At 38.9% G+C, this 13905-nt stretch overlaps 1 long non-coding RNA gene across 2 annotated transcripts in view; it reads right to left on the reverse strand.

Annotated features, from left to right (window-relative positions):
• The window catches only part of LOC121676762, a 30229-nt gene extending 21939 nt beyond the window's left edge, over window positions 1-8290 (reverse strand). Inside the window, exon 1 of one of the 2 annotated variants that reach the window (XR_006020581.1) lies at window positions 8124-8289. This is a non-coding gene — a long non-coding RNA (uncharacterized LOC121676762). Of the gene's footprint in view, window positions 1-8123 lie in introns of both variants that reach the window. The other variant, XR_006020582.1, reaches the window with a different exon arrangement.
• Window positions 8291-13905: the final 5615 nt, after the last annotated feature.

Raw genomic sequence — 13905 nt, forward strand, 5'->3', positions numbered from 1 at the left:
GAATAAAACCACAGAAGGAGATAAATTTGTTTTCAAATCTGAAAATTTTAATTGGAATTACTATGTGTCCATATGAAGACTAAAAAACAATTTAAAAAATTAAATCTGTAGCTTGCCCTGGCACACTGTGTATAGGTTGGAATTTGACTAGAATGCAAACATGACCTTTTGGGGTCTTTTTTTTGAATAAAACCCCCAAAAAACTTCTTGAATACTTAAGTATGTGAATTCCTCAAGGAGCTGGCTCATGTTTCTTCACACCTGTTTCCCCTTCACTCTAAGCATGTTTGTAGCTTTTCCTGAGCTGACTGATTTCTCCACAGAACTTTGGAAGCCTGATTTATCTTTTTTTTTTTTGGTCCCCCATGAGGAACGCTATTGTTTAGGCCTCTTGTCAACATACAATTTAACTACAGTATCTGAACCCACAGTTTTAAGTAACATGTTCTGATCTATGCAAAATGCACCCCATGAGACCAGTCTAATTTTTTTTTCTTTGAAGCCACTGTAGCTGTCCCTGCACCAGAATAGAGGGTCCATATAGATGGCTCGTTGTATTTTCACTGCAGCAATTACATCTGTCTTTCTCCTTTTCCCTTTCAAGCAGTTTTGTAATACTCTTCCTGTCTCCTCTTGCAACTCCCAAAAGTCTCTTCACAGTATCTGCTCAAATTTTCCCACATACATTTCATCCATTCATAAGATAAGAAAGTAATCTTTCATCATAAGAACACTTCCCAAGTTCATCTTCAAAGCTACTACTTGCTTCTTCCTCAGACACCTTTTAAATTTTCATTTCTGCTACAGGAAATCAAGAAACCACTGTTATTGTAGTCAAACAGTGGTCAAAGCCACCTGTTAATAAACCTACTTTTCAGTTTACCTTTGCATCAGGCCTTTTCCATCTTTTATGTTCAGCACTACTGCAAAGAGAACTTGACCCTGCTCTACTTTCTGTAGCTCTTTTAGTCATACTGACACGTTTATTTTCATTTGTGTTTTTTATCTAAGCAGTGACTGATTTTCAAGAATTATGTTTAAGGTAATTACACTAATAAATAGAACAAAAAACAAATTCACACCTGAATTAATTTAGCATACCATCTCTCTCCAATTATTATTGCCTTGCTCATAAGAGGAGTATTTCCTCAAGCTGGAAGGCATCCTCCTACTGGCTTTGTATGTGTTAATTACAACAGGTGCTGTCTTTCAAACAATTTTGGTAGAGTTTGCAGTCCTGACAGTTAAAAGTGTGTCCTGAATTTGGCCTTTGCTCAAGACCATAAATCAGTCATCTGCGAATCAAATGCCAATGGCAAAAGCATGTGAATGTGTAAATCTACAGCTATGCAAATAAGGAATTAAAAACCTCTCTCTTGTACTTGTTTAAAAGTAGAATGATAATCTGCAAGGCTCAGATTACATGATCCGTATCTGTAAAGTGACCCTTATAGAAGAGGTCTCTTAAAAGACTTGAATTTTCCTGATTATCTGCATGTATGTCAAAACAAAGCCTTTGGTTTGGTCTTTATTCTACTGTCAAACCTGTCAGCCTTTTGTTTTGCTCTCATACAGTAGCACTTCATTTGATTAGCCTCTTTTATATTTTACTTATTCAAAGTAAACCATTTGATTGCACCAGTCACACTGAAATAATTATTTCCTCCAGATTCCTAACAAATACAGATTTCTCCAAAAGAAAAACTGCAATTACCATGAATTTGATTATCTGGAGAATGTCACTGCTTAGAGTTCCCTGTTCATTAGAAATTCACTAGAAACTAAATTAAATTAAATTTGTGCTGGCAACTGCTGTCTTCTGTCAGAATCTGCTTATTAAAATGTGTAACTGCATGACTGGCTAGAAGGAGCAGTGTGATGTACCTGATCAATATATGAATTAAATGAAACATAACCAGTGTTTTGCACTGGCACCCCTTTGGGTTGCTACTGCTTGTTTTTCTTTAAAATCTTTACTATTAGTAGGAAGAAAGAAAATACACGGTTGATGCCTAAATCAGACAGTAACTGCTTAAGATTTTAACAAGTGCAAAGCGCAAAAGACACAAAAGTCAGTAGTGTAACCTTTATGTTCAAAAGGGAATTATTTATTGTATACTTCATCTAGGCCAATCACTACATCTTAGGATTTTCTCAAGAGCTGAAAAGTCTCAAATTCAAAACACATAGATGCTTCATGATGTTTACAAACAGCTGTTAAAATACCAAGCCAAGCTTGGGCCATCTAACCCATTAATCCACTCCTTATGCAGGTCCATTATGGCTGCTTCATTGGAGAGAGCAAAACACCCTGTGCTAGAGACTTACTAAATAACCTTTCTGAAATTCCTTTGTAATTCTCACCAATCAATAATTGCCTCATACCAATTATTTACTCTTCCTTATTTATCATAGTCCAAGGTAGTACAAAAGGTCTCATACCAACAGAATAGAGAATGTGAAGTTCTCAAATGAATACAAAATCCAATGTGAAACAGGCATTTAGTATCTTAAAATGCCATTTTGCACCTGCTTGATGACATGTTGAATTACATTTATGTTTACAGAAATGTTTTTATATGTTTATTTATATTTAAAAAATGAAGGGTTTTTTATCATCATGTCTAATTTTTTATTATTAAGAAAAAATGAACATTAAAAGAAAAACAGCAGTAAAAGCATCCAATTTATCTACCCCATGCTTTGTTCTACTGCCTGAATCACTGCTTTTCACTGTAGTCACCTCAAATAGTGAAAATACTGTTCATATGCACACAGACCCTCTGTAGCAACATGTAATTTTCAGTTTATGCATTTTTCAGACATCAGAATTGATCCAGATAACTGAATCTTGGACAGCCTTCCCCACACCACCATTTGCTAAAACTAAACTTTGACAAAGTATTAGTATTAGCAAGTTAATCCCAGTGAGAGAGACGTGGTTTTATGAAACGTGATAGCACTCAAGGTACACTACGGTGATGAAGCTTTACATTCAGGCTATGGTTAATTAGGAGTCCTCAGGCAACATGGCATCATGCTGACAAGAACACTCTACGGCTGCCCTGCTCTTGACATAGTCCCTACCCCTTCTAATCACAGGCTACACCATCCAACCCTAAGCCTCTTAGGAAGGGTTACAGTCACCTTTCAGCCTTGCTGCAGTTCAACTGGGATTTCACCTATTGGTGCTGCTCAGAAAAAAAAAAACCCAAACCACAAAAACAACAGTACATTAAGGAACCAGACAGGTTGATTTTAAACTGTTCGAAAAAACACAAAGACCCTTCCACCTATTTTGACCTTCAGTCACAACTACTGATTTCTGATTATCATAACTGATGATCCTACAACCAAATGCAACCCTTAGAAAGCAATGAATTTTACTGTTTTTATAAACTTCAATGAATCTGACTTTCAGCTGTGAGAACTGCAGTTACTGATTCCATTTCCATTTGGTTTCATCATGCATCCCTGCATATTCTTTTGGGTCCTGAAGAAGCAAACAGATAAAGCCGCTATGCTTGTGGACAAATTTAGTTGATCAGCCACTGCTGCTGAACTAAGGATAGCTTTAGGTATCCATCAAACAATTCAGTTGTACACAGCTTTAATACTTGTACATAAAATGCAAGACAAGTACCCTTAAAATAAGTAAAGCTCTCACTATTCTATCTCTCAGCATTATTTAACAGCTATTTTAGGAAAAGGCTAATGAAAATGTTTAGTGCATAGCTTGAGCATAGCAATGATTGAGAAGAAGAATGTTTGCTTTTCCTGTAACTGTGTTTTTCCCACTATTCTTTGAAACTCAGGACCTTCAGCATCACCTCTTCAAAACTGCACTATGTTACTCAGGTTACTTAAGAACACAGAACTACATCTGTGCTATTCAACCCCCTCATGGTGGTTGGTGAGGTTTTTAAGGGTGGATGAGTCAGAACACTATCTGTATTCAGTACAGAAAGACCAAAAAAATCAATCTATTTAGGGAAAGAAGTTAGAAATAACAGAAGAAAAGGGTCCGCCTTTGGAATTTCCTACTTTACAGCAGCTGTAAAGTATGATGTATCACCGTTTTGGAGCACTACATCTGAACAGAAAAATACATTACATGCTTCAAAAACACTGAAAGCAGGAGTAGACCTAAAATGTGGTCATCCAGCATGCCTGTACTCAAAGATACATGCTGCCCTTTTATGTACTTACTTCTCTCCCTTTTACCTCCCATACATGAAATTTTCCATTACATCACTGCCTTTGAAAGTCTTTTTAGCTTTTGTTTTAGCTTTTAAATGTTAAGAAGCTTCATAATTTCAGAAGGGTCAGCTTTTGTCAAAACACTTCCATGAAAAGACACCAGACTATTTGAATAAAAATGAACACAGAGCATCTGTGGCACAGTCTTCTCTTAAATAGGAAGCTGCACATTACATACAATGGTGAAGAAAGGAAGTTCAGACTGGCAACACTAACATGCTTAATCCAATAGGAAATAATAACATGAGAAAGGACTGGTATCAGAGCAGTAGGACAATAACAAAGTACACATTTGTACATTTCTAGTTTACAAACAAGCAGAAATTGACAATTTTTATTTCTATTTTTGTGCAGACAGCCTCACTGGAGCAGAAATACTGTTGCAAGGTCACATCTAATGGAGGTTGTGCACTCCAGACACAACCCCATAACCCATGTGTTACATTCAATACCTGATCCTTCCGGTACAGAAGTGACATTCAGCCATTCCACAGTGTAACATCATACAACGTACCCTAACTCGATACCTGAGTGTCTGCCCTGGGCACATCCCATCTGCATTGCTGCTCACAGGGTGGTCATGCATGTAACTACACCGAGAAGAGTCCATAGGCTGAGGGTAGGTAACACATTTCCACACCAGCTCTTATAAGGTTACCATGCTCCACACAGCCCATGATTGGTTGATGCTTATCACTGTTTGCTCAAACCTGATTATTTTAAACAAACAGCACACCAAATAAGCTGCTACATGACTTGATTTTACCTCCTCCGAACATCCTGGTCTCTTATTTCTATTACTATTTGCACCTGCTACTAATGAAACTGCATTTTAGGATTCACCTGCCTGCTTTTGCTTTGTTGGTATTCTGTTTAAGAGCTACACATGGACCCAGAGTCACCTTCTAAGGTCATCTGTCTAAAAAAATGTTTGAAGCGACTGTAATGTTAAAGCATGACAGCTGATATTATTTACATCTCTGCTGAGCAAGAGAGAGCCTGACTTTGGATAACCTACAGGCTTTCAAATAATGCATAATCACCTCTTGATAAAAACCGTGGTTCCACTGAAACCTGAAAAACTTCTAGACTTCAACTAGAACTTGACACTACCATTTTTAATACAAAACTTTCCAATTTGTCCTATGTCATATTATTTACAAGGTCTCCTTGTAAACCTTCTGTTTAAAAGTACACTTCAATTCACCATGAGATGAAAAATGTCCCTCTCCATGCATGCCCATTTGATTTCTACACCAGTGACCCAATTCTAGGCCTTTAAAACTTACATCATGTGGAATTAGTTCGCACTGGATACGCTCATTACTTGGTTGCTGTTTCTTACTTCTAACTCATTTAAATTCTTCCTCCGCATCAGATTCTATTGCAGCACCTCCATGACCATTACTGACAGTCACCGATTTGATTTACAAATAGCTCTGATGGGATCAAATGTTGCCAAAGAGACAGTAAGGATGCAGAGGGAAGCTGGGAATCGATATGAGAAAAACAACAAAAGGAGAAAAGCAGAATGGAAACAGCACAGAATATTGGTTTAAATAATACTGACTAATAAGATGCACCTAATGGGTGCACACTGTTTAGTGATTAGTCATTGCTAGTCTTCACTTGTTTTCCTCACACCATAAATTCTTCATAGTGAGAAGAATCCACAGTGAGAATCAACCCACCTTGAACTGCCAGATCCTTCACATTTTGTATACTGCTATATCCATGTTTCTCACTGCTGTAACAAAAGCTCCCTCTTTGTTAAAGACTTATCAACATCTTAAAGTAAATAGTAGCTCTGCTTGTTTATAATTTTCATAATTACAGACTCAATTATAAATATTCATGCAGTACCACACTATCAAGGCACATTCCACTTTCTAGATTACAGATGAAGGCAGTTATCGAAACCACTTACTGTGTGACCCCTACACAGAGGTACAGAGAAAGAAGTTGTTGTGTGCATTCACCGCAAAACAAAATCCTGAAATGGCTCAAGTAAGATGGAGCTTTTCTAATGGGATGAACACATAGTAGCAATTCAATTACATAGTGCTGCTTCCAAATTCAATGTCTCATTTGGGGGATAGTTGCTGAACATGCTTGTTCAAATGCCTTTGCAGGATATATACAGAAACAACACATTGGAATTTGGCTCCTAGTTACAGAGTGCTGGTTACTAATTTAACTATAAAGATACCAGACCTCAAATTCTTGATTTCATGCCCACTCAACTGTCCAAACAAATGGCTCATCTCAGTGGGATTTAAATCCACATAATTATTAAAGAAGACCTAAGATCAAAATATCATCTCATTTTCTATAGATGCAAACTGAATTGGAATATTTGGATCAATTGTCAGAATAATTTAATGCATTGCATTATAATCTAATTCAGAAATTGTATTAATGCATAAGAATACAGTTGGTAGTTTGGAAAATGCTACTTTTAATAGAAACTATATCTGTCCTGAGGGATTGAGGTTTTATTGACCTAGGTTTAACTACAGCAGATGTGTTGTGATTAATAACTATTCAGAACAATTCATTTTGCATTGAAAATCTACAGCATTAACACATACTCCCTATTAGAAGACCTCTCCCATTCCAATTAGTTCCTTATATATGTCTAAGTGTTTTTATTGTCTCTACCTTCAGTAGATTATCTCAGAATCACTGGGATTGTTCAATAAAAGTTTAACCGTCTTGTGCTATTAATGTGCTGGTGCTCCATGTGGAGTGTTCGTTTCCTTCCTTTTATTGAACACCAAACGGAGGGACACAATGGGCGTGTTGTGCTCTGTCTAGCACGGAACGTGCGATATCTTTAAAAAGGAGGTGTGAGCTGGCTTTAATACCACTACTCTTAACAGCACAAGTACCACAAACTAATCAACCACAGCACTGGGGCATGCAGTCCATTGAAAGCTAGTGAAAAAGCTGCTTTTTATTATGACCTACATACTGCACAGCAGCAGTTGGACAATATAAATCTAACACTGAGACTGAACACAATGCATGGAATCCACTAGTGATGAACTCAGTGATGTAAGGCTTTTCAAACATGCTCGTGAGTTCTGTAATATTTTATTTCACCCACGCTATCCTGAGAATAAAAAACACAATGACAACCCAAACAAAAAAATAATCCTAGCCTTTTAGCAGAATTATCTACTAAAAAATTTATCATCTGTTGGAAGCATCCTTCTGAATCAGCAACCATATGGAACACCACGTCGAAATGTTTAAGGACAATGCAGTCAGATCAGTGAATTCAGCAAGCACCCTAAACCAGCCATAGACCAAAGCCAACCTTCCAAGGCACAGATACCAAGAGAAGCTTGTTTCTCGCACGAAGTTGTGCTCAGCTGTGCCACAGACCCGCGCCAGCCCGTGCCCAGGTACCTCTCTCGCAGCAGCCGAGGCGCACAGCGGCTCCCTTTTGCGGCGGAGCCCGGCGGCAGCAGCTCGCCCGCCGGGCCGGCGGGAGCAGCCCGGGAGCTGCAGCGGCGCCGGGCCGAGCCGCACACCTGCTCCTGGCAGCGCCCGCGCCTCGCAGCGCCCGCGCCCCGGCGCCAGCCGCGCTCCGAGCGCCAGCAGCAGGGGCGGCTCCCTTCCCCTGGATCCTGCCCCTGGATCCCCGGCTCCGCTCCGAGCGGCGGCTAGCGAGATGCCGAGACAGCACTGCGGAGGAACCCTGCCTTCACACGACAAACCCCCGCTCCGCTGCCTGACAGCAGATATGCAGCATTATCGCCCCGCATTCCACCTCCCCCGATCAGCGGCGGGAGCGGCAGCCGCCAGCCTGTCAAAATGGCAGCCCGCGAGCCCGCTCTGCCGCCGGAATTACTCACTAATATGCCCGTTTCTTCTGCGTCCCCCGACGGGATTTTTGTTTATTCCCCGGTACAGCACAGCATAATATGTCACATTGTTTTCCATAAGCAAAATGGCTGGTCCCCTCGGCACCGCCGCAGAGCGCTCATTGGGCTCCCCCGGCTTGCCGGAGCCATGGCAACAGCCAACAGCGGCCCGGCCCGCCCCGGCCCGCCCCGGCGGCTCCGGCACCGCGCCCGCGGAGTGCCCGCCGCGCCCGCGCTCCCCGAGCCCCCCGCACGGAGCGGGGATGAGGCGGCGCTGAGAGCGACCCGGGCCCGGGGGCTGCAAATTACCGTGTGAACGCGGTCAGGGAAGCGCCTCTGATGCGCCAAAGTGAAGCGCCAAAATTGACGGGGCACTGTGTAAGCAGTCGGGGTAAATAATCGTCCTTACCTAGGAAATAACCATTAGGGATAACCATTGTACAATAGTCAGCCAGTTTTCCAACAATAAAGCCTAAGTCCCCACTCATTCACAATAAGCTAACCCCTGACATTATCACAATTCCTAGTGTTCATAAACACATTGATTGATCTTAAATGTTGCTGCTTGTTAGATGACTTTCAAAGCTTGTACATTGCAATCACCATGTAAACCAATTTTATCCTATTTAGAATAACACTTCCTTCCTTTCAGTTAGAAGTAGGAAGAAAAGGAGACATTTGTGAGCAATTTAAAACTGCTTATAAAAATTTCCACTCTTCAAGACCTGTCATTAACTCATATCTCAGCTGCCTAAGGAGTCGGGAATAAAAGCTAGAGAGCACAAGCAGCAGCCATCAACCTGAAGTTCTCAAAAAGTCATTTAGAAGCATTAAATGTATCTAAGCAAGCATACTGCATTTCATACACCAGAGTTCTGAGTATTGGTCAGAACTTCCCAGTTGTTAGCAGGGATTGATGTACTACATACATGAAATAATTGCATTTCCTTGTTCAGTTATACTTTCCTAGAGCTACAGCAGACTTTTCGCGTCTGAGTACAATTTGTAGACAAAGCTCTGCTGCTCCACCACTCCAAGTGAATTTGCTGCTCTCAGGGTCCAAAGGCAGTGGTGTCACTGTGGAGTCCTGGGCAGAGAACTAAGGTCCACTTGGGTGGATTTTACTTATTTCTTCCCTCAGCATCTTTACCCTCTTTTCCTTGTCTAAGTGCTAGTTTCTCTGAAAGTGAGTATTGAGCTCTATGAAAGTGACGCGGGAGGGGCTCACAAGGAGACAAGTAGGTAAATTCTGTTTAGATTTCTGAGGTGTTGGAGCTGAAACATTCCAGTATATTTAAATAGGTGCTTCAACAGTAATGCTAGTTTAGTCTTCTTTCTTTTTCTCTTAGCCTTCTTAAAAAGGGTTGTGGATGTTCACATCTCTCAAACTAGAGCTGGGGCTGAGTCTGTGCTAGCATCAGGTGAAAGTGCTCCTAGCTCCTGTGACTCAAACAGATTCTTTTGCTGCCATGACTACTGTTCAACAGTACTTTATGATCAAAAAGGGATGTCTGCTGATTTGGCAACCCAATTCTGAAGCTTTTGCCTGGAAAACATTAAACTACTGAAGTAATTATTTACATACTAAGAATTAAAACAAAACCAGCCTGCATTGCAAGAATACCATTTCACCATGATTGGTTCACTAACATTTTTTTGTTAATAAGCAACATGAAACAGACTGCACATCCAGTCTTTTTTTTTTAATGCATTGATACAGTCACTAACTTAAAAAAAACAAAAAACAACAACTCTAAAAATGCTTTTCAGTAAGGGAAGACACAAACAGGTTTTCTATCACTTTATTGCACTAAGTGTGGTTACTATCACAATACTGTCCACAGGCAGGCTAAAATAGATTTTGGAAACATAGAGGCCGTGAGTTTTTAAACAATATGTTACAGCTTGGAAAGGTTTCAGGATATTTGTCCACATCTCCATATCTGTACATGTGCAGGCACCTGAAAGTACAGTGAAAGTATACTCATAAAAATGTTTTAATTTTTTTTTTAATAAAAGCCTGTTTTAAGATTACAAGTTCATAATTCAATATTTAGGGATCTAGAACTCTGTCTGTAATGCAGGTACTCTTCTATCCAGAAAAGGGTGATGGAGCTTTTCCTGCAGTATCTCATAGCAATTAACAATATACACATACATGCAACCTTTCTTCTCTGCAGTTTCATAAGTGATTAGGCAGAAATTAAAAGAGGCTTAACCCAAGTGCAGATTATGGCTCCAATTCAGCAAACAGTTAAAGCACAAATTGTGAGAAGCTAACCTGAGTTTACCTAAAAGCTCCACAGAAGTCCTAGAAACAGTTTCTGATGCATGCTCTGCACAGTCATAAAATTTCTCCTGGCAAAACTCACTAAAATCATAACATCAAAGGATTTGAACTGAACCCACAGTGAAGCTGTGAGACTGAATGGTCTCTGGTAGTCCCCCAAGACTCAGTTACACTGGCATGTCTGTGTTTCTAGGAAAGCTCCAGAACCAGGCAGCTGAAATAGTGGCTTCTAGCATGCTCCCCTTACATAAAAATTTAAGTGCAAGGCATAGAGTCATACTGACCCTACAGTGAGTATTTAAGCACTTAAAGATAACCACTAGCCTGCTGTGTTAGAACAGAGCCGAAAATAGAACACATCATTTGGTATCTGTGCTCAAATCCTACTCCCACGTTAATTCAAATGAGCTTCGTGATCCCACTTGTAGTACCTGGAGGACAGATGCTCATACCAGAACGATCAGAGCTGAAAGAAAACTAGTATTCACCAATTCTTCACCAGAACATTGCTAACCATCTTCAGTTTTGAGACAGGAATAACAAGCATTGTTCTCAGCCTTATCTGCAATACTTGTATCGGCATATCGTTCACCACTGTAGTTCAGCCTGTCCTGCTATTTTCCTTCACAAAGTGGTTTCCAGCTGTCTCAAACCAGCTCCATAAAACATATACCTCCATTAAGGCAACATTTAATTCTTAAATCAACCCAAGAACTGTGATTTGCATACAATTAATAAAAATTCTTTGTTTATGAATAATTAATTTGCATTCTAACTCTGTTTTAAAAGCATGAACTATAATAAATATTAAAAAGCATTGTCACTCTTGGACAGGAAATGTCAAAAGAACAGATCCTAAGTTAAGAAGCGATTACTGTATTAAAATCAGCATTATATTTATTGCATTGCATTTCAATTATTCCTACATACATTAACTATCCAAGTAGGAAAACACCTAGTGTTCAGCAATCCTGAATATCATTAACAATTACAGATCTTTCTGACCCTCATTCAATTTCTGTAATCACTTGATGATATATTGAAATGAAAAAGATTTATGAAGGCAAATTGGACTGTTCTAATAATAAAGAAATCATCATCTATCAAAGGTCTCAAATTTAAAAAGACTAATTTTTTTTATATTGTTTGGTCAACTTGCTTAAATGCAAAGCAGTAGATAAACACAATGAATACTTGTAGGTGGGTATGCTGAAGTACAGACTAGTTAACATTGTTTTTCCAAGGTTCCAGGTGATGAGAAGCCTATGAAAAAAGCTCCGATATCCAGTTCCCAGGACATTACTATAATTAACTGCCCGAGACACAACCTGTAGAAGAGTGAACCGGAATTCAGACAGAAAGAGTTACTTTTGTCCAGGGTCAAACTTGTTTGTAGCTCCTCCAGCTACTGAACACTGAGGGCAACTCTAGCTATTGGCTTTGTATTTTCAGGTTCTCACCAATAACAGCTCTGACCAATTTTCTGTACTGTGAATTCAACCAGATACTTGGCAAAGATGCTGTCAGAGAATTCTATCTAGATTGAATAGAGCAATGAGTTGATTTCAGTATTTAAGGTGTGTCATGCATTTAAATAAAACAATCACAAGAGCATTGCAGGAACAATTTCTTGAGTGTATTTGGGAAATTCTTATCACAGGAAGTATATTGTTTTATTCACAGTTGCCCTTTGAGACACATTCCTCATTATATGTAGTACAGCCATAACATAGGAGAGAAGAGAGAAGTAACTGATTTTCTTTAAAACAAATATTTAAAAACTTTAAAGGGAAACCCTGAAGCCCTTTAATTAGAGATGAAAGAGTCTTAACCTAATAAGACTAGATCCCTCATGTTTTACACCAGTGTTAAAGATGCTGCTGAATTCCTGGAGCAATTTCCACACTATTTCCTATCCCACATTTAGTGTTTTACTTTCTGATATAATTTAGTAAAAAGGCAACAGTGGAGGTATAACTGCCTAATTTAAAATACAAAATATTATAAAATTAAATTAAGCTGCTTTTTAGCTGTTTGGACATACAGTTTTGGATTAATTTCTGCTGCATTTTAAGTAAGATGAAATAGAATCTGAAATAGACTCATTATTTTTCTTTTCTGTTTGCTTGCCTATGAAATTGGATTATTTAACATATTATATAAGTTAAAAAGTTATACGTATACATATATATATACCATAACACATATGCAACTTTTTTTTCACTTATCCCGAGAAAACATCTCAAGTTTTACAATGTATTGAGTAGATTTTAAATCAGGAGAATTATAGTATGGATAAATGTTCCATTTTCAGATTTTTAGGATGGTATTTGAGAGAAGAAATGTGACCTTGAGCTCAAAAAGACATAATATTCAAGGTTCTCCCAAAAATGAATGCTTAAATGTGCAGTTTTAAGAAAAAATAACAAACCTTCAAAAACAAGACTAACGCACAGAAAGGAAATGTCTTAAAGTTATCCTCAGAATTTTGGAAATACCACCAAGAGGTCCTCTGTGACCTAAAGCAAAACAAAAAAAGAGAAACTGCTACTGAAATGCACTGTGCTTACAGAGAATGCCAAGGATATTGCCAAGACAATTAATAGATTATCTTGTCAATTTGTACTTGAAAGTTTTCCAGTCCTGATTGCGTCATGTACTGACTGTTCTATTAAATAACTACATTAATTCATAGCCCTAAGCAAGAGTTCAGATTAAGTTTCGAAGAACACCCCAGGCCGCCTAGTTTCCAGAACCCAAAAAAACCAAGTTTCGTCTCCATTATAAATTGGAGATCCCTACAAGCCTGAGTTCCTGTGAACATCAAATACCAGTCTCAGCAGCAATGCTCTGTCAAAATGCTCAGAGGCCTGAATTGCTGACAGTGCTAGAAATTTTTTGCTTCCCAATTTATTGGAAAACCAAACTTGGCAGTATATATTATGAAGTCTTATTGCATTTTCTACACTTGTGTATAAAAGTATAAATTTGAGATTGATAGCTACATAATGAAAAGGAGCTGTTTTCCCATCTCTTCTATGAGAGTAGGGCAAAGAGATTTCTTAAGTGAAAATTTTATTAACTTCTCAATAACAGGTTCCTCACATATTGCAATTTATAGAGGAAGCAAATAAACAAATATCCAGGACAATGGTTATTGCCCCTGCTTAGACACCAACAGCCAACTCCTCTATGCTGCAAATTTGTGAGTATTTCTCAAACATCACTTTTAGATATTTAGAAAGATAAGCTTTCAGTCTCCAAGTCTCCTCTTTCCTCCATTTATAATGCATAAATCTGAAACTTTTACCTACTCCTCTATTGTGATCCTTCACCACCTTCTCCTTACCTAAAACCGAAAGCCACATCCTTGGACTATTGCCACTGTCCTGCTGAACTGCACCTTCTCCACTGGCATCACTTCCTCTTTCTTAAATCACTGCTTCAGCTTTGTAGCTCCTTGAGAGCAGCTGCTGGAAAGCC

This window comes from Corvus kubaryi, unplaced genomic scaffold (assembly GCF_017639235.1).
Source record: "Corvus kubaryi isolate FWS band 111438036 unplaced genomic scaffold, C.kubaryi_AGA036_p1.0 split1-131, whole genome shotgun sequence".
NCBI lineage: Eukaryota > Metazoa > Chordata > Aves > Passeriformes > Corvidae > Corvus > Corvus kubaryi.